This window comes from Microtus ochrogaster, chromosome 8 (assembly GCF_000317375.1).
Source record: "Microtus ochrogaster isolate Prairie Vole_2 chromosome 8, MicOch1.0, whole genome shotgun sequence".
Taxonomy (NCBI): Eukaryota; Metazoa; Chordata; class Mammalia; order Rodentia; family Cricetidae; genus Microtus; species Microtus ochrogaster.
In genome coordinates this window covers 59,646,122-59,663,127 of record NC_022015.1, presented here as the reverse complement: position 1 = coordinate 59,663,127, position 17,006 = coordinate 59,646,122, and positions in this window count along the sequence as shown.

The following is a 17,006-nucleotide window of genomic DNA, read 5'->3' as shown; positions in this document are numbered from 1 at the left end:
TAATTTAAGAGATGCATCATAGAAAGTTCTGGTGAGATATCACTGAAAATCATCAAGTAATAGAGAACTCTAAGATACAAGATGGAATAAACATGCTAAAACATGCTAATTCTATGATTGCTTTTACCATGTACTGAATTCATGAAACACCAAGGACACAGAGTAGAATTCAAAACCAAGAGTTTCTGTGAGTAAACAATGATTCAAAGGTAGTGCACTTCTACAGAGCGTGCGTGCTTTTTTGTTTTTGTTTTTGTTTTTTTGTTTGTTTGTTTTTCGAGACTGGGTTTCTCTGTAGCTTTTGGAGCCTGGCCTGGAACTAGATCTTGTAGACCAAGCTGGGTTTGAATTTACAGAGATCCGCCTACCTCTGCCTCCCAAGTGCTGGGATTAAAGATGTGCACCACCACTGCCCAGCCACAGAGCTTGCATGCTTGAAATCAGTCATGTTCTAGTAGCCTACATGATAACATCTTCTGTGGCCATAATGTGTTTTATGCATCCTTCATTTTTCTTTCTCTTCAGTGAGTGTGAAAACATACATTCCATCACCCTGAAAACCCTATGCAGAGACCAGCATGTAACATGGTCTATGTTTGAAGGTACAGAGTTTATAGAAAGTTAAGCACTAAGGGAAGAAAACAGTAACATACCCAACTATAAAAGACAGCCAGCTTAAGCTGGTCTCTGGTGTCTTTTAATTTCTTGAATTCCAGTCTGGAAATCATTGGAGAACACACATAGGTGGCCTAATTCCCAATTATTTCATGCCCAACGAGTGACACAGTTGTAGTAAGCTTTCTTGCTCAGCTTTTTTTTTGGGGGGGGGGACCACCAGTCCCTCCAATAGTGACATGGAGACTTATTATCAATTATGAAAGCTTGGCCATAGCTTAGGCTTGTTCTACTAGCCCTTATAACTTAAATAAATCTTTATTGTGTTATGTGGCATTTTACCTCTCCTTCATTCTGTATGTTCCACTCCCTCTGTGTTTCACCGGCATCTCCTGGCATAATTAGTGGGCCTAGATTCCATCTCCTCTTCCTCTCACTCCCCAGAAATCCTGCCTATCCTCTCCTTCCTAGTTACTGGCCATTCAGCAATTTATTAAAGCAATCAGAAGGTGCTGACAGAGGTTTCTTTCAGCCCGGTCCCAAAGAAACACACAGAGGTCTACATTAATTATAAACTGGTTGACTTATTAGCTCAGGCTTCTTAATGACTAATTCTTACATCTTACATTAACCCACTATTCTTGTCTGTGTTAGTCAGGTGGCTTAGTACCTTTTATCAGCAAGGCATTCTCACCTTGCTTCCTCTGGATATGAGTGATGACTGCAGAGTCTTTCCTCTTCCCAAAATTCTCCTATTCTTGTAGCCCACCTAAACTTCCTGCCTGGCTACTGGCCAATCAGCATTTTATTAAACCAGTACAATTTATAAACTGTTACAGGGTACAAGACCATTGTCCCACAGCAAGAAGGCACCTTAGCAAAGATCATCTTCACAGTGTACAAATATTCTGCAACATATCCCCCTTTTGTCTAAATAAGACTGTTTGTTCATAACTAAACTATAATATACATCTCCATCCATGTCATATGAAAGGACACATTTAATACTAAGTCATAAAGACCCTGTAGCCAACAAAAGCTATCATATCTCATTCAGTCTCAGAGTTGGCCCATGTTGAGGGATCAGTATATACATTACCCTTCCTCTACTCTCTTTCTTGGCTTTTTCCCTCATGTCTGTAGCCAAGATCTTCAGGAGGTCTCCCCTGGTCAAATTTGACCTCAATTAATTTTGACAGAATCCCGTGGAAACAAAAAGTACAACCTCTATCTCAATGCAACACATTGTCCAACTTCCATTCTGAAGCTAAGACATCCCTAAAGTATTAAGCTGGTTTAATTCAGCAGTCTTTTTCACAATCCAATGTCTATCAGTAGCTGTCATTCTTCATTCTTTAGCATTCAAAAAATTCACAATTAACAAAGTGTTATATAAGGTCCAAACTCCCTGTATTATGTGTATTTCCTAACCTCATGAGTCTTATTTTTTTCTACATAACTCTCTCTTTAAAGACCTTATTATTTTTAAACTATTTATTTTTATATGACTGTCTATACCAATTTTTCTTTCTTCAGCACCTAAGTACCTTTTAAAGCATACCATATCTTTTTGAGAGGTTTTCCAGGTCTGGACCTGGCTTTACTAAGCACCTGCAGCATTCTCTGACTGTATGAGCCAAACCCTCACCTGCTAAGCACTCCTCTGCTTGGCTAGCTTAGCCTTTGGCCTGATGACTGACTCCACCCTCTTTGGGTTGGTAAGAGTGGAGCCTCTTGCCTATGGGCCCTGGCCTGGAGCTAGTCTATCTACCTCAACACTGGGACATATCTGGGTCTACACTAGTAGGCATGTTTACCTAGTCTCCTGCCACTGTGGAGTGCACCACCTACTGTTCATAAGCCCCATTCAAGTGCTAGGTGCCAGGGCCCCTTAAAAGAGCTGTGTCTCTGTACACCATGAGCACTGAGTCTACCTGAGAGACCTTGGCCACCAGAAAGCTTTCTCAGGTCTTATGTGAATTTACATGCTGGACATGGGGCACTAAATGTAGCAAGCTTTCTTGTTAGACTTTCTTTTGGGACCAGCAGTCCCCCAATAATGACAGACTTATTATTAATTATGAAAGCTTAGCCTTAGCTTAGACTTGTCACACTAGCTCTTATAACTTAAATCAACCTGTTTCCATTAATGTTTGTTCTGTTCTGCGGCATTTTGCCTCTCCTTCATTCTGTAAGTCCGACTCCATCTGTGTTTAGCTGACATCTCCTGGCATAATCTATGCACCTAGATTCCTACTCCTCCTCTTCCTCTCTCTCCATGGAAATCCCATCTATCCTCTCCTGCCTAGCTACTGACCATTCAGCTCTTTATTAAACCAACCAGAAGGTATCTTAGCAGAGACATATCTTCACAGTGTACAAATATTCTGCCACACACAGGTGTCAAAGTCCTAGGATTTTCGTCCTTCATTAGACCTTTTCCTCTAAACTAAACATCAGCTTCCCTATTAATTCACAGTGACACCTCTGGCTCCTTTTGTCTTATACTATAATGTAACAAACTTTAAGCTGTTGGTTGTTTTGATTTGTAGAGGCAAGTACTGCTTTTTAAAACTTTTCATGTTTCCTAAGACCTTGGTTCTAAATCTTTGGTGTTTATTGTATCATATCTATTTACTATAGAGACAAAAAAAAAAACTCAGACAATATGAAATGCTAACCCTCATAAAAACAAGATTAAAAAAAAAAAAAGAAACACAACTGCGGAAGCCTCCCAAAAATGTTAGCCTATTTCCACCTTGTCTGAAAGTCAGAGTTTTAGCTTGCTCTAAGATGTTGACAACAGGTGTGGCTACACACCCTGACTTAAGGTGTGGTTGCTTTGTGCTTTGGACTTTAAGACAGGCACCCTTACAGGTAGATCCACTCCACCCTGACCTAAGGTCAAAGAATTCAAGCACACTTCCGTTCTTCTTTTGAATTAAGAAGTTTGACCTAGGGAGTGACTGCCTTCAAGATACTTGGTCTAGATACTTGACTGCCTAAACAACAGAATGCTTTTCTCATGAATTAATCGCTTGATGTCTCAAAGTATTGAAGCAAGTAATTGTTCTAGTTGTCCATAGTATCATGTTAAAGCAGTCTTTTACCTTTTCTCCTCGTATTGGGACGTAACAGTGTATGCAAAATTAAATGCTGGCAGATTTCAGTATTCACTGGAACTCCCTCCCGGTACTACCCTATGCTTCTCTTTGTTATTTTCACTCGTGTCTTTGTTCATTTCACTAACTTTTCTAATCCTCATGCCCCTACCCTGGTAAGTGGTATACTTGTCAAAGTCGGTCTCCCACACACTTCCAGATAAAATTGCATGCATTTTTTTTATGTTGATCCCAGAGAAAAGCAATGTAGTCTAAGATTTAGTGCATAATAAAAATACAAAATGAGAGTAAATGATAACCTAAACACTTGAATGAGAAATTAACTAGTTTTAGTGTACTCTGCTAATTTGCATTTTGCTGGCTTAGAGTCTATAATTCTGAAATGACACAGATATTTATTGCTGCATTTGAAGTAATTATTGTTTCATCTGGAGAATTTCTCAAAGCAAAAGTAATGAGGATTAAAATTGTTTGAGTAGTCTGAATTAAATGGGGACTTTGTTCTGTGTTATTCTTCCAGAGTAGTTATTGATAAGCACTCCTGTATCAATAGAAATCAACAAAAACTTCAACAAAAAGCCATAAAAGTTATAGATAGCATGGTATTTTCCAAAGTCAAAGTCTTATACCTACAAGCATTTATTTTACTAGTAACTGATGCAGGGAATTAAAAAAAAAAAAACAGCACGTTGTTGCATATGCCTTCTATATATTAAATTTTTATTGATATACTTCTATTTGTTAATATTTATAAAAGATACTACCATTGAAGAATCAAGACATATAGCTTTTAAAGCAACTCATAAAAGCATATCTCTCATTTTCCTATTTATAGTAAGGTTTGTTTTAAAATCTGCTTATTTGTGGGTTTTGTTTTATTTTAACCCAGTATCTTTTATTTTAGGCCAAAGGAGTATGTAGATAAGTCTTCATTATTTAAAATAGTACAATAATATATGCCCAGACAGTATTTCTTCATGGTTCATTTCTTCTATTTCAGACTCTTTCATATCCATGATTGTAACTATCAAATATTAATTATTAAACATTAAATATTTGTCATTCTAACATAAATATGACTGTCCATAATGATTAGCCCCAAATTCCTCTTTATCCAACAATATAACCTGGATAATTTTCATAGATATATACAAAAGCTTACGATATTTCACCATAGAAACAGTACACTACTCCATAGCATAGATGTTCCTAGATTATTAAACATTTTCTTCTTGACTGACAATAGGTGTGTGAGTTTGAATTCTTTCAAACAATGCAGTGTTAAACATCCTTATACATACATTTGAATAAGTGCTTAAGTTTTTGCCTATATAAGTTTTCCACATTATCACGTGACATATGACACACTAAGTACCTCCTAATAGTCACCAGCTACATGGATCCCCAATACCGGTGTCAGAAGAGGTGATGCAGTTCCTTACCCTTCAGAGTGGGAAATATTACTTATCTTTAGATTTTAACAAAACAATGGGTGGCAATTGTTCATGTTGTTTTAACTTGCTTTCTGGAGCTATTAATGAAGTTAACTTCATTTAATGTATATATCTTCTCTTTATGTCTTTCCTGCCTCTTTTTGTGGAATTAAAATCTTGTTAATATCTATGATAGTTAATGGTCTTCACAGTAGTATTCTAATCAAGATAACTTCCTGGCAGAATTTGTTTAAGCCAAAGTGTCAAACTATCTGATGATGCTTATCTTAATCTCACAGTCTTATTAAAAGCCCATATCTCAAAATGAGGTTCCTTTGAACTTACACAAAAACCTGCATAAAATTTTCTCCATTCTTACTTACAATAGCTGGATATGGGGAGAAAGAGTACATTTAAAGTATTCCTACCAAAATTCTTGTGAACAATAAGTTCATCAGGAGTTACCTAGACATTCTTTGCACTTGTTCATATAAAAAAATAAAGGGTAGAGTCAGTAAGATTGCTCAGGAGATCCAGGCATTTGCCCATCTCTAACGACCTCTATGTTCCACCCTCTGAACTCACAAGGTGGAAGAAGAAAACAAGCAAAAGTCTTCTGGCTTCCACACACACCATGATATGTGCAACTCACACATGTACAAATCAGTAATGTCATAAAAAGTTTAACTGGAATGTGTTCTAGTATAAATAACACAAACTTTCAATATTCATGGAAAATAAATCCAGACACAGAAATTAAACTGAGTAGTGTCCATAAGGTCTCTTAAATGAAGAAGCAGATTGGACACTTAGAAATTTACACCTTAGAGAGTTGTAATACTTTTGCTTCGTGAGAGAGCTGTTTAAGAAATTGCTGTTTCGCTGGGCGGTGGTGGCACACGCCTTTAATCCCAGCACTCGGGAGGCAGAGGCAAGGGGATCTCTGGGAGTTCGAGGCCAGCCTGGTCTACAAGAGCTAGTTCCGGGATGGGCACCAAAGCTACAGAGAAACCCTGTCTCGAAAAGCTAAAAAAAATAAATAAGTAAATAAATTTCTGTTTCAATAATTCACGCACATCTGAATCTCCTAGATTAGCTTTCCTTTTTAAAAGCAGTTCCCTTGATGTATCATTTCCTGGTTCACCTATGGTCCTTGAGCAGATACAGAATGCTTTCTCTTCTCGTCCGTTTCATCTTCCTTCCTTCTTCAGAATACATACCACAGATATCCATGGGGAACCATGGGGGAGCTTTCTGCCCTTGAGAAATCTGTTTCAACTCTTCTCCTTCAGATGGATTCTGATAAGGGTGGTACTTCAAGGCCACTTTCCTAGAAGTCTTTACATTTTCCCTTGGTAACATTGTATTCCTACATGCCCATTGTTATTTATAAAATAAATGCTTCTAAGTTGCCTTCAAATATTTTTGAGTTAAAATATCTTAGTGATACTACAGATTTCTAAACTTATAATAGCTCCATAAATATAGTCCAGTTTAACTATAAATATCACTGTAAAAATCTTATCCTAATTCCTATGCCATTGTGAAAACACAGTCTTCAATCAAGACCAAACAGGGGTTTTGTCAATGGCACTTTGTGATATACAAAAAGGGAAAGTGTGAAGTGTATTTATAATTCATTTCATTTGGGCTACTCTTTTAATAAACTGAAAAATTAAAAAAGTATTTGAAGTAACCTACTAAAGTAATGTGCTTAGGAAAACCCTTCAGAGTGGTACAGCAGACTGGCCACAGGTTCTGCTATTATAGAGATACAGGTTTCAGTCTTTTCTCTATTTATAATACCCTCAGCCTCTTTAGAGGAGCCTACCTTGAACTCTTGGACTGAATAAATAAGGATGAGAAAACAAGCACAGTAAGCACCTAATAAATGCTAAATATAAGGCAATCTTAAAATGGTTAATTTTAAAAAGTAAATCTCTCCCCTTGTAACTTTATGAGACTGTGTATTTTAAGCAAATTTTAATATGTTGATGATGATTTCAACTTTGTTTACTTGAAAGTATTGACCTTGACTTAAATTTTCTTCCTTTTTTGAAAATATTGAAAAAATAGTATAATGAACATCATTCACATAAATCCAACTACAAAAAAAAATTTTCAGACTGCAAGCCCAAGCCACATTACCGTCTGTTTCCCATGTACAGTTTGCTGAAAGCGTTGCAAAGTAAAGTGCAGATAGCAGGCAAATTTTCCAACTTATTTAGCAGATATTTCCTGAGGACGAGAACATGTTTCATATAACCATATGAACATGATTAAACATAATAAAGTTAACTTCGATAAGCAATAGCACTTCATGTGAAATCTATATTCAATTTCCTGAGCTATCCCAACCTCACCTCTCTAGGACCACACAGATGACCACTGCTCATCTTTAATTTTGACCCTAATACCAAATCACACATTGCATTGGGTTGCCATGTCTCTTCTCTCTTTGACAAAGAAATCAAACAGCCTCGTTTATGTTTTTATGTTACTGATGTTTAAGAAGGGTTTGTCTCTGTTTGACAACAGTTTTAATTTGTAAGGGAGGCCTTGAGACAGAGGTGAAGGTGACCTTAAATTTCTCATCTTCTTGCCTTTGTCTCTGAAGCTCTGAAATCACAGGACAAATGTGCACCATCACGCCTAGCTAACAATTTAAAAGAATCTGCTAGTTGTCATGTGATGATTTCCTATTAAATACTTTTGACATGTACACTACACAATTGTGACTTTCCATTTTGTGACATCAGCAGACCGGTAATGCCTTATAGATGTGATAGACGTGAAGTTAGATTACTTGGTTAACATGGTGTCTACCAGATCTTTCCATTGTAAGAATACTCTTTTCTGTTTATGATTAACAAGTAGCTGTGCTGGCTGTGGTGGTGCATAATTCTAACACTCAGGAGACAGAGACAGACAGACAGATCTCTGTGAGTTCAAGGCCACCCTGGTGTACAAAGTGAGTTCCAGGACAGCCAGGACTGTTTCACAGAGAAACCCTGTCTTGAAAAAACCTAAATAAATAAATAAAAGCCTGTGGGATGATAAGCAATATCATATGCTCATTAACCCTTCAAGCAATTCATGTTAATATCCACTGATGATGGTATTTGCCAAGGCATCAGCACAAATTTGTGTTAAATATGTATTTGTGTGTGTCTATATGTGTGTGTAATAATATATGTATAAACCTTATACACAAACACATTTACATGCCCTTTTCCTCTCTTGCCTTATACTAAAAATCTGGAGTCTGTGACATTAGAATTTCCTTTCTAAGCATCATTCCCCACTTAGAAAAACATAGGGAGATGGGAAAGCTCCTTTGAAAGTCCTAGCTTCTTGTCTTAATAGACTAAAGACAAAGCAAGTCTAAAACCCCCAACTGCGCTCCAAATAGGAGGTACTCAAGACCAGCAGGCATGTTAGAAGACACAGAAGTCAACATAGAGAGGTTTCTGTGGCAAAATTCAGAAAACTTAAGAACATCATCATAGCAACACTCCATTGTGCTACCAATTTCTGTTCTAGTTTGCTCTGTTGCTGTAAACAAACATTGACAATAAAAGCAACATAGGTGACAAAAGAGCATTTGGTTAGCAAATTCATGTCTCAGTTCTCCACTGAGAGAAATGAGAGCAGAACTTAAGCAGGAACCAAGAGGCAGGAAGTTAAAAGTGCTCGTGGAGAAACATCACCTACTGCTTTCCTTCCTACGTCACTCATCTAGCCTTCTTGTAAGCCCAAGAGTACTTGTCCAGGGTTAGCAACACTCAGAGTAGCCTAGGCCCTTTCCGTCAATTAAAAGTCACGAAAATGTCCCACAGGCATGCGCACAAGGCCAGTCTAATGGAGAAAATTCCTCAGCTGAGGTTCCCTCTTCCCAGGTCATTCCACTTTAAATTAAAATGATTTAAAATAAAAAAAAAAAGCACAAAATGTGTTTCAAATTCTGAGATGGAGTAGTTGAAAAATCCCCCACCCTTTCTCCCTCTTTCTCTCTCTCTAAAGCCTTAGTATATCATTTCGGCTGGTAGAAGAAAGTACGAGGAGACTGGATATTAAAATGTCCAAATTGCAAGCTAGCAGTCGCATATTCAAAAGAAAATAACAATCCATCTCTTTCAGACCAGGTGACAGCTGGAGAGCGCTGCCCAGAGTTTCACTGCAGAGAACGTAAGGAAGAGAGCAGTCACAGACATGTGGTCATAGTTTAGCAAGTTCCAGGGAGAATTGATACACATGTATCCCTCATAGGGAAACAGACAGAAAATCGTAATGATTCCTCAGTTACCTATAGTGAGAGCCAGAGGACTGGAGAAGGAGAATAAACAAGAAAACCACAGGAGGAATGGGGATAACCCACTGAGAAATAAGCATTGTGTGTGCGTGCACATGTGCATAAAAGCGGTAAACAAGAAAAGCTTTGTTTACAAGGATAAACAGACAACTCAATATAATAAATGCTGTATTGGAGGCACATAGGAAGAATGGGATGTGGTATTCAAACTACCCAAGGACTAGGAACTCATTAAACAGTAAGAGATTATAAACTTTTGTAGTGTAAGTTATCTCATCAGCTAATTTAATGTATTGACAAAAAAAAAAACCATTACAGACCAAACATACCTAACACAAAAATCAAAAATGCAAAATACTCCAAAATGTGAAAGTTTTTAAACACTGAGATGATACCACACGTGGAAAATTCTACCCCCTAATGCTATGTGCTAGGTCACAGACAACATGTGTGTGCAAGGAAAACATCCTACATAATTTACTTCTCGATTATATGTGTGAGGCATAAATGAAGCATTAGTAAATTCAGAGTTTATGCTGAAGCTTTGTCTCCACAGTGTTATCTCTTTTTGAAGCTCCTCAAGCTTTTTTTTAAAAAAAAATACAAATTCAAAGCATTTCTACTCACAACTGTTTTAAATGAGGAATATTCAACTGGTAGTACCGATTCCCTTAAGTTTTGAGATGTGTTCATTATCTTGTTGATACGAACAAATCCAACCTGCAACAATTTGGGGTAATATAAGAAATGGAAATGGCTGCTGTTAACTCAGTATGGGGTGGCAGGCCATTGAGTGCTGTTTGCCTGCAATCTAGACTGTCTACAGTCGTGTACGGATGCAGCTAGGTTCACGTACTAGAAGGAAAGTAATCTTTATGCTTTAGTTTCCTTTCTGTTGCTGTGATAAAATAAAAAAAAACCCAGGGAAGACAGAACTTATTAGACTCACAATTCCAGGCTCCAATCCCTTATTGTCAGTGAGTCAAGACAGTGGGAGCTTGAACAGCTAGAGACAGTCCATAAAAAATTATTTAGCTATCTGACTGGTTTTCTCTACTTTATACAATCAAAAAATCCCCCTTCACAGGTCTTCTGACTTCCTCAGTATAACTGAGGTAACAACCCATAGGCATGGCCAGATGCCAGATCACCCAGATAACAACCCACAGGCATGGCCAGATGCCCATCACCCAGATACCTTTAGGTGGTGTCAAGTTGAAAAGTGAAACTAACCATCACACCATAATAAAACAATTTCCTCCACATTTCAATCCCTGATATTCAAGTCACAAATCCAGCTAATTCTATCAATAATTTTTCTACAATAATTCCATAATTGGGGGGCTAAGTATTACAGTTTCATGTGTGTTCCCAAGGAATCAGTTTGCATCCCGCAGCTACCTAGACTGCTCCGCTGTTTTAGATTCCTTTGATCACACAGGGGCAAGAGCTTCACTTCCTCGCCCAAGCAGGTTTGCTAAGGCTGAGCCAGCCTCGCTGCCTCCTCCAGTCCCAGCTTCGGTCACCCATTGGACACTTAGATAAATGCTGCCGCTGTTGTTAATCCCCCAGGGTACAGAGTTGTGGGACGTGTGCGATCTGTTCTGGAAGCTGAATTACTGCACTGTTGCCAGCAGAATCTACCTCTGTCTTTGCAGAGGTTTGCTTAGTTGCTTGCGCTAGTGCTCGCTTTGGAGCTCCATGTGCATAGTGCTGTTTGCCGTTTCAGAAAGCAGCCAAGTTGTGGAATCCCATCCTGGGCATAAGAATCCCCAGTGTATGCGACCTGTATGTGACCTGTAACTTCTTTGGGGAATTATTCTTTCACTAAGTATCATCTAAAATCCTCATGGCACTAAACGGCTCGTTTGTTTTCGTCACAGATTGACGACAAAGCCTCTATTTTCACTTGAATCCTGAAGCCGTGGTCAGAAAACTTCTAAAACAGGTGAAACATTTGAAAATGACAACTAAAGCTCCAGAGAAAATTGAGATTTTTCTCAGTGATGTGTATCCCATTCCCAAATAGTTGAAAGGTTTAGCAAACACCAGATGCATTAAATTAACACACGGAGTCCTCCATTAGAGCTCGGTTCCTTGGCCTATAATGGGAGTACACAGATAAACTCAGGACCCGTGCCTAAGCCACCTGCTGCAAACAGCCTGTGTATCCCAGGACACATCCCTCTCATGTTTCTATATCCATTAAGCTCTGAGCATGCAATAGCCTTTTCTAGCCCTGCCCCGAACTCCAAAACCCATAATAAAAAACAAAAAACAAAAACAAAAAACAAAAAAACAGGACAGGTTCATCTCAGCAAAATTAAAAAGGATGAGGCTAGGGTCTTTGATGCTCCTGATGACCTTATTTCTGTCCCTCAGGCACAGCTCTAAGGGTCTTATGATGATGTTAGTGGCACAGGAGCCTCTGAAGAACATTCCACATCCAAACTATAGCAGGTGCTGTGGGAGGAAGGTGTTTTCAGGCCCTGGAGAAGGAAACACTCTCGGGTTTATGGAAGGGGCCCTCTAGAGCTCTTTTTGAGGTAAATGCTTCTGCTAAGCAAATATCCTTACTCTCTGAACACCAGCACAGCAGAGTGTTGATGCTGTAAGCATATTACCTGTGTTTTCTGTTGAACTGAGAGCCTTAATATGGTGAGTCCCTGGAATGGCAGGCAGAATAAAACTTAGCCACCTCAGAATTCCCAAGCTTGAACTTTCTGTAAAATAAAGCAGTTTGGATATGCGGGTAGATAACATGTCCGTTGCACTATACGAAGGGAAATCTTTGGGAGAGGCTGCAGAAACCAGGCTGGAATGTTTGTGCAGTGGCTGAAGGAAGTGGAGACTAACGGCCGGTTTCCGAAGCCTACAGCACTACTTATTCGGTAGGGCAGTTCCGGTAGGTTTGTATTTTCTTGCTGAAGACTACACTGCTCTTAAATAAACATGATTACAGGCTAGAAAAGCTACAGACTGCTCCAGGTGCTAAAAATAAAATAGTTAAAATGGAGAGACTTCAATTAGATGCGGGCCACTCAACAATTTAACTTCCAATTGCCTTGTGGTTATTCCACAAGTGGGCATTGACCATGCTCCATTTACAGGAGACTGAAGGTCTCGGAGGAAAAAAAGAAACGAAGCTCTTGTTTTCAAATCCTGCTCTCTAGAAAAGTGAGCAAAAATAAACACATTTCTCTGCTAATACTAAAAAATATATAGAATCACAAGTCACGTGAGCATTTTCTCCTCTGAAAACAGTTAAATATTCTCTGAGTCAGGAGAGGAGAGCAGACTTGTATATTAGTACAGCTATTTCCACCAAGACACTACAGTGGCAGAGGCAAGTGCTTCCTTGAAGTTTTTAGTTTATTTGTTTTGTTTCTCAGACTGCAGATGCTAGCCTTCAACGCTTCCTGACCCCACCTCGAAGTTTTTACATTATAATAGTCCTTAATAAAGTAAAACAAAATGTATTTCTATTTTTCTTACTTTCCACTTCATTAAAAAGTGTCAATTATACATTGATCAATATGGTAATTTTCTAACTTGATTCCGATAGCTTTAGAATATGCCATTATTTTATAAAATGCAGCCTATTTTGACCCTTTGTGTTTTACTTGGCTTTTGATAGTGAGCTGAAAAGAAGCAATGGATCATTTGATATGGTGGTGAAAAGGCTATTTTTAAAGTGAACATTCAAGTGAATAATATAGAATAAATACACATGTATAAAAAAGGCAATTATATATATTTATAGCTGGCTACCCCCAGACCTAAATTCATAGTTATTTGAATTCACATAACACTTAGATATTATTAGCAGTCAAATCACAAGTACACTGAAATAAAGTCTAGATTACTGGGTGGGGTCTGCAAACAGAGCTTTGAGCAACTGAAATGAGTGGCCCAGTTCTGAACACGATCTTCACGGTGTGTTTGGCTGGCTAGATCCCCTGGTGGCCTCTCTAGCTTGCCCTTTATACATTAGCATTGCTAAGAGTTTCAGTCATATTTGCCTTTCCCACTTTCACTTTGGGATATCTTTGCATTTTGCTCTGTTTGACATCTAATTGCTAAGTTTTCAGTATCTCTCTGTGGGTGGTTGTATTTTAATATGTGTCCATATTGATATTATATATAATATGAATAGAGAAAGAGCCCTAAAATCAAACTTAAAGAATTTTTATATCCAGCAGATGTTCCAATGATACACAGCTAATATTGGACTCTGGAGGCAGCCCCCAGAACGTTTTCTTTGTATACAACTTCAGACAGGTGACTGCTGGTGAGATGGCTCAGAGATTAAGAGCACTGGCCACTCTTTCAGAAGACCTGGGTTCAATTCCTAGCACACACAAGGTGGCTCACAACCATCTGTATCTCCAGTTCCAGGATGCCTCTTCTCACACCCATGGACACCAAGCACACACATGGTGCACATGCATACATGTAAGAAAGGTAGCCATGTATGTCTCTCTTAGTGTCCTCATTGTTGGCTAGGTTTTCTGGGATTGTGAACTGTAGGCTGATTTTCTTTGTGCTATGTCTAAATACCACTTATGAGTGAGTACATATGATAATTGTCTTTCTGGGTCTGGGTTACCTCACTCAATATGATGTTTTCTAGCTCCATCCATTTGCCTGCAAATTTCAAGATGTCATTATTTTTTTATGCTGTGTAGTACTCCAATCTATATGGGAAGTAGAAAAAGGCAAGATCTCTTGAGTAAATTGGGAGCATGAGGACCATGAGAGAGGTGTGAAGGGAGGGGAGAGGTAGAGAGGAAAGCAGAAAAAAAAATGCATAGCTCAATAAAATCAATTAAAAAAAACAGGGTGTCCATACATATAAAACAAAATGTTTTCAAATTGCTAAAAAAAGAAAACTTTTCTAAATTTAAATCCTTCCTATTACTTTATTATTCAATTGTGAGCATCTGTTCAGTCACCAAATCTAAAAATTAAGGTTTAATCAAGAGTCTTAATTTTTCTTCTTTATTCATCTATTGTATTGCTCATGGAGTCAGGGGTTCAAATTACCTCTTTATTTTTGTTTCTACTGCCACGTTTGCTTCATTTGGTTCATCGGTGTCACCTTCCAAGTGAGCTCTTGATTTCAACTTTCTCCCTCCATCTATGAACTAGTTGAAAGTGGTTATGAGTTGGGGCATGCACACCACCTCCAGTCTAACCCCCAACTTCTCCTTTATTTCCAAAGTTGTGATACAATCCATGCATGAGTCTCCCATGCCTCTGTCTTCTTTGTTACTGCTCCATCAGCTGGAAATGGCTTCCCCCACTTGCTGAGTAAGTCATCTTTCCGTTCACCATTTCTGCTCAGGTTACCGCATGTCATAGGAAATTAGTTATCCCACTTGGTCTGATTTGCAAACTTTTCTAAATGAATATGGGAACAAAGTGAAGTTAGCTACTTGGCTTTTGCTAAACAGTTGCTTTATTGTGTGTGGTCTACTCTGTTGGATGCCAGTAATTGACTTAAACTCTTATGAGAGTGTTTGGTTGATGGCTGAGCCTTTGATGTTTATACATATATATTAGGTCTTGATCTATTAAGTAAATTTAGTTACAGCTTATTTGTACAGGAGTTTAAGGTGCAGAGAGAACTTCAGACCAGTAACTCCAGATTAATTTAACAATAACTTTAAGGTTCTAATACTTGATTTCCAAGCAGGCACAGCGATGAAGGCAAAAGACAGGGTCATGTGGATCCTTCTGTTTATCCATGCAACTTCAAAGCTTCTCCTTATGGTCCATTCTGCTGTGGAATAATCCCTTTGTACACTGTGAAGATTTGTCACTGTGATTGGTTTAATCAACAAACTAACTGGACAATAGCCAGGTTAAGGTTAGCTAGGAGAGCCAGACTAGAAGAATGCTGGAAGAAGGGAGCAGGAGATGAATGTGCCATGCTAATAAATGGCAGAGCATAAATAAGGAATATGGGTTTGCTTAAAATGTAAGAGCTAGCTAGTAATAAGCCTGAGATATTGGCTGAGCATTTATAAGTAATATTAAGCCTCTGTTTTGGTTATTTGGGACCAGGCAGTCAGGACAAAATGTTCCACTTATACAACAGTAAGGCCATCAGTAGGTTTCCTTAAACTACATCATAGATTCTCAAGGATCAGAGCTCAGAATGATAAAGTAAATTTTTATTTACATTCAAAGTAGTCAGAGTCCAGTCCAGGTATGAAGTCATGGAAGAGGATCCTTTCCAGGGGGCGACATGTCAAAGAATTTACAGTCCTTAAAATTTGCCAGCAAGTCTGACATTTTATGTCAGTAACATGCATGTAATGGTGTTGCAATAGTGTAATAGCTGACTTGTTTATATATCAAGCTAAACTCTTTCAGGCCTATGAGCTCTACGGTGTTCTGCTTTGCTTTCCAGCTGTTCGGTTTTATTGCATTGACCCTGCTGTAGCTACTTACCTTGATGGAAGAGGAGGAAAGTGCAAAAGGCTAGAACAGTATGTGTGAAACCCTTGGGATACTTTTCTTCAATTCTAAATACCAATGAGAAGTGATTTTAATTCTGCGACTTTTCCCCCCTGAGCCTTTCTGTATGTGTGTAAGGCCCATAGCCAATAAAAAAAACTTCTTCTCTCATCTTCTCAGTGGTTCTAGATTATAAACTTTAAAGAACAAACTTGGAAGTCAGAAATTCTCCACCATCTGATATTGATGAGCAAAATGGAGTCTGATTAGAGAAAGAGAAGTTTAAAGAACAGTGACTAAGCAGTTGACTTTAAAAGAAAACTTGTTTCAAAAGCTACATAAGGCACACAGGGAAAGAGACATTGGCCATAGTCACTCAGAAATTGCTGGATGATGTGCAGTTTGATGGCTATACCTCCACCCTGCAAGCTCAGTTCTTTTGTTTATTTGGTTGGTTGGTTTTGTTTTTTAGCTAAGTTAACAAAAACATGATTTATATGAAGTTAAAGAAAGATGTTTTGTACAGACTCAAAGAGGTCATTAGTGGTTTTCAAACTTAGGGAGATGTAGGAATCAGGATATACACATGAAGCTAAACAGTACAACTTGAGGATCTTCAGCCCACAACCCATTTAATTCAGTGCAAGAGAAAAATCTTAGGAGCAAGGAGTTCAGTTGGTTACATCAAGTAAGTTCCTAACCTGTAGAGGGAAGAGGACAAATAACTTTCACGCAGCATTTCTTTCTTCTTAAAATTTAGTTGTTTTTACTTTTTGAAAATAGATTCTTTTCTCATACAATGCATCCCAAATACAATTTTCCCTCCCTCCATTTTCCAGCTCTCCCAACCACTCCTCTTCTCCAGATCTACTCTCCTCCATTTACCTCCAGAAAAGAGAAGGCCTCCAAGAGACAGCAGCCAAACACAGCAAGACATGATACAATTAGACAAGGCAAAAGCACTCATATCCAGGCTGGGCAAGGCAACCCAATAGGAGGAAAAGAATCCCAAGAGCAGGCAAAGAGTCAGAGATACATCCACTCTCATTGTTAGGAGTC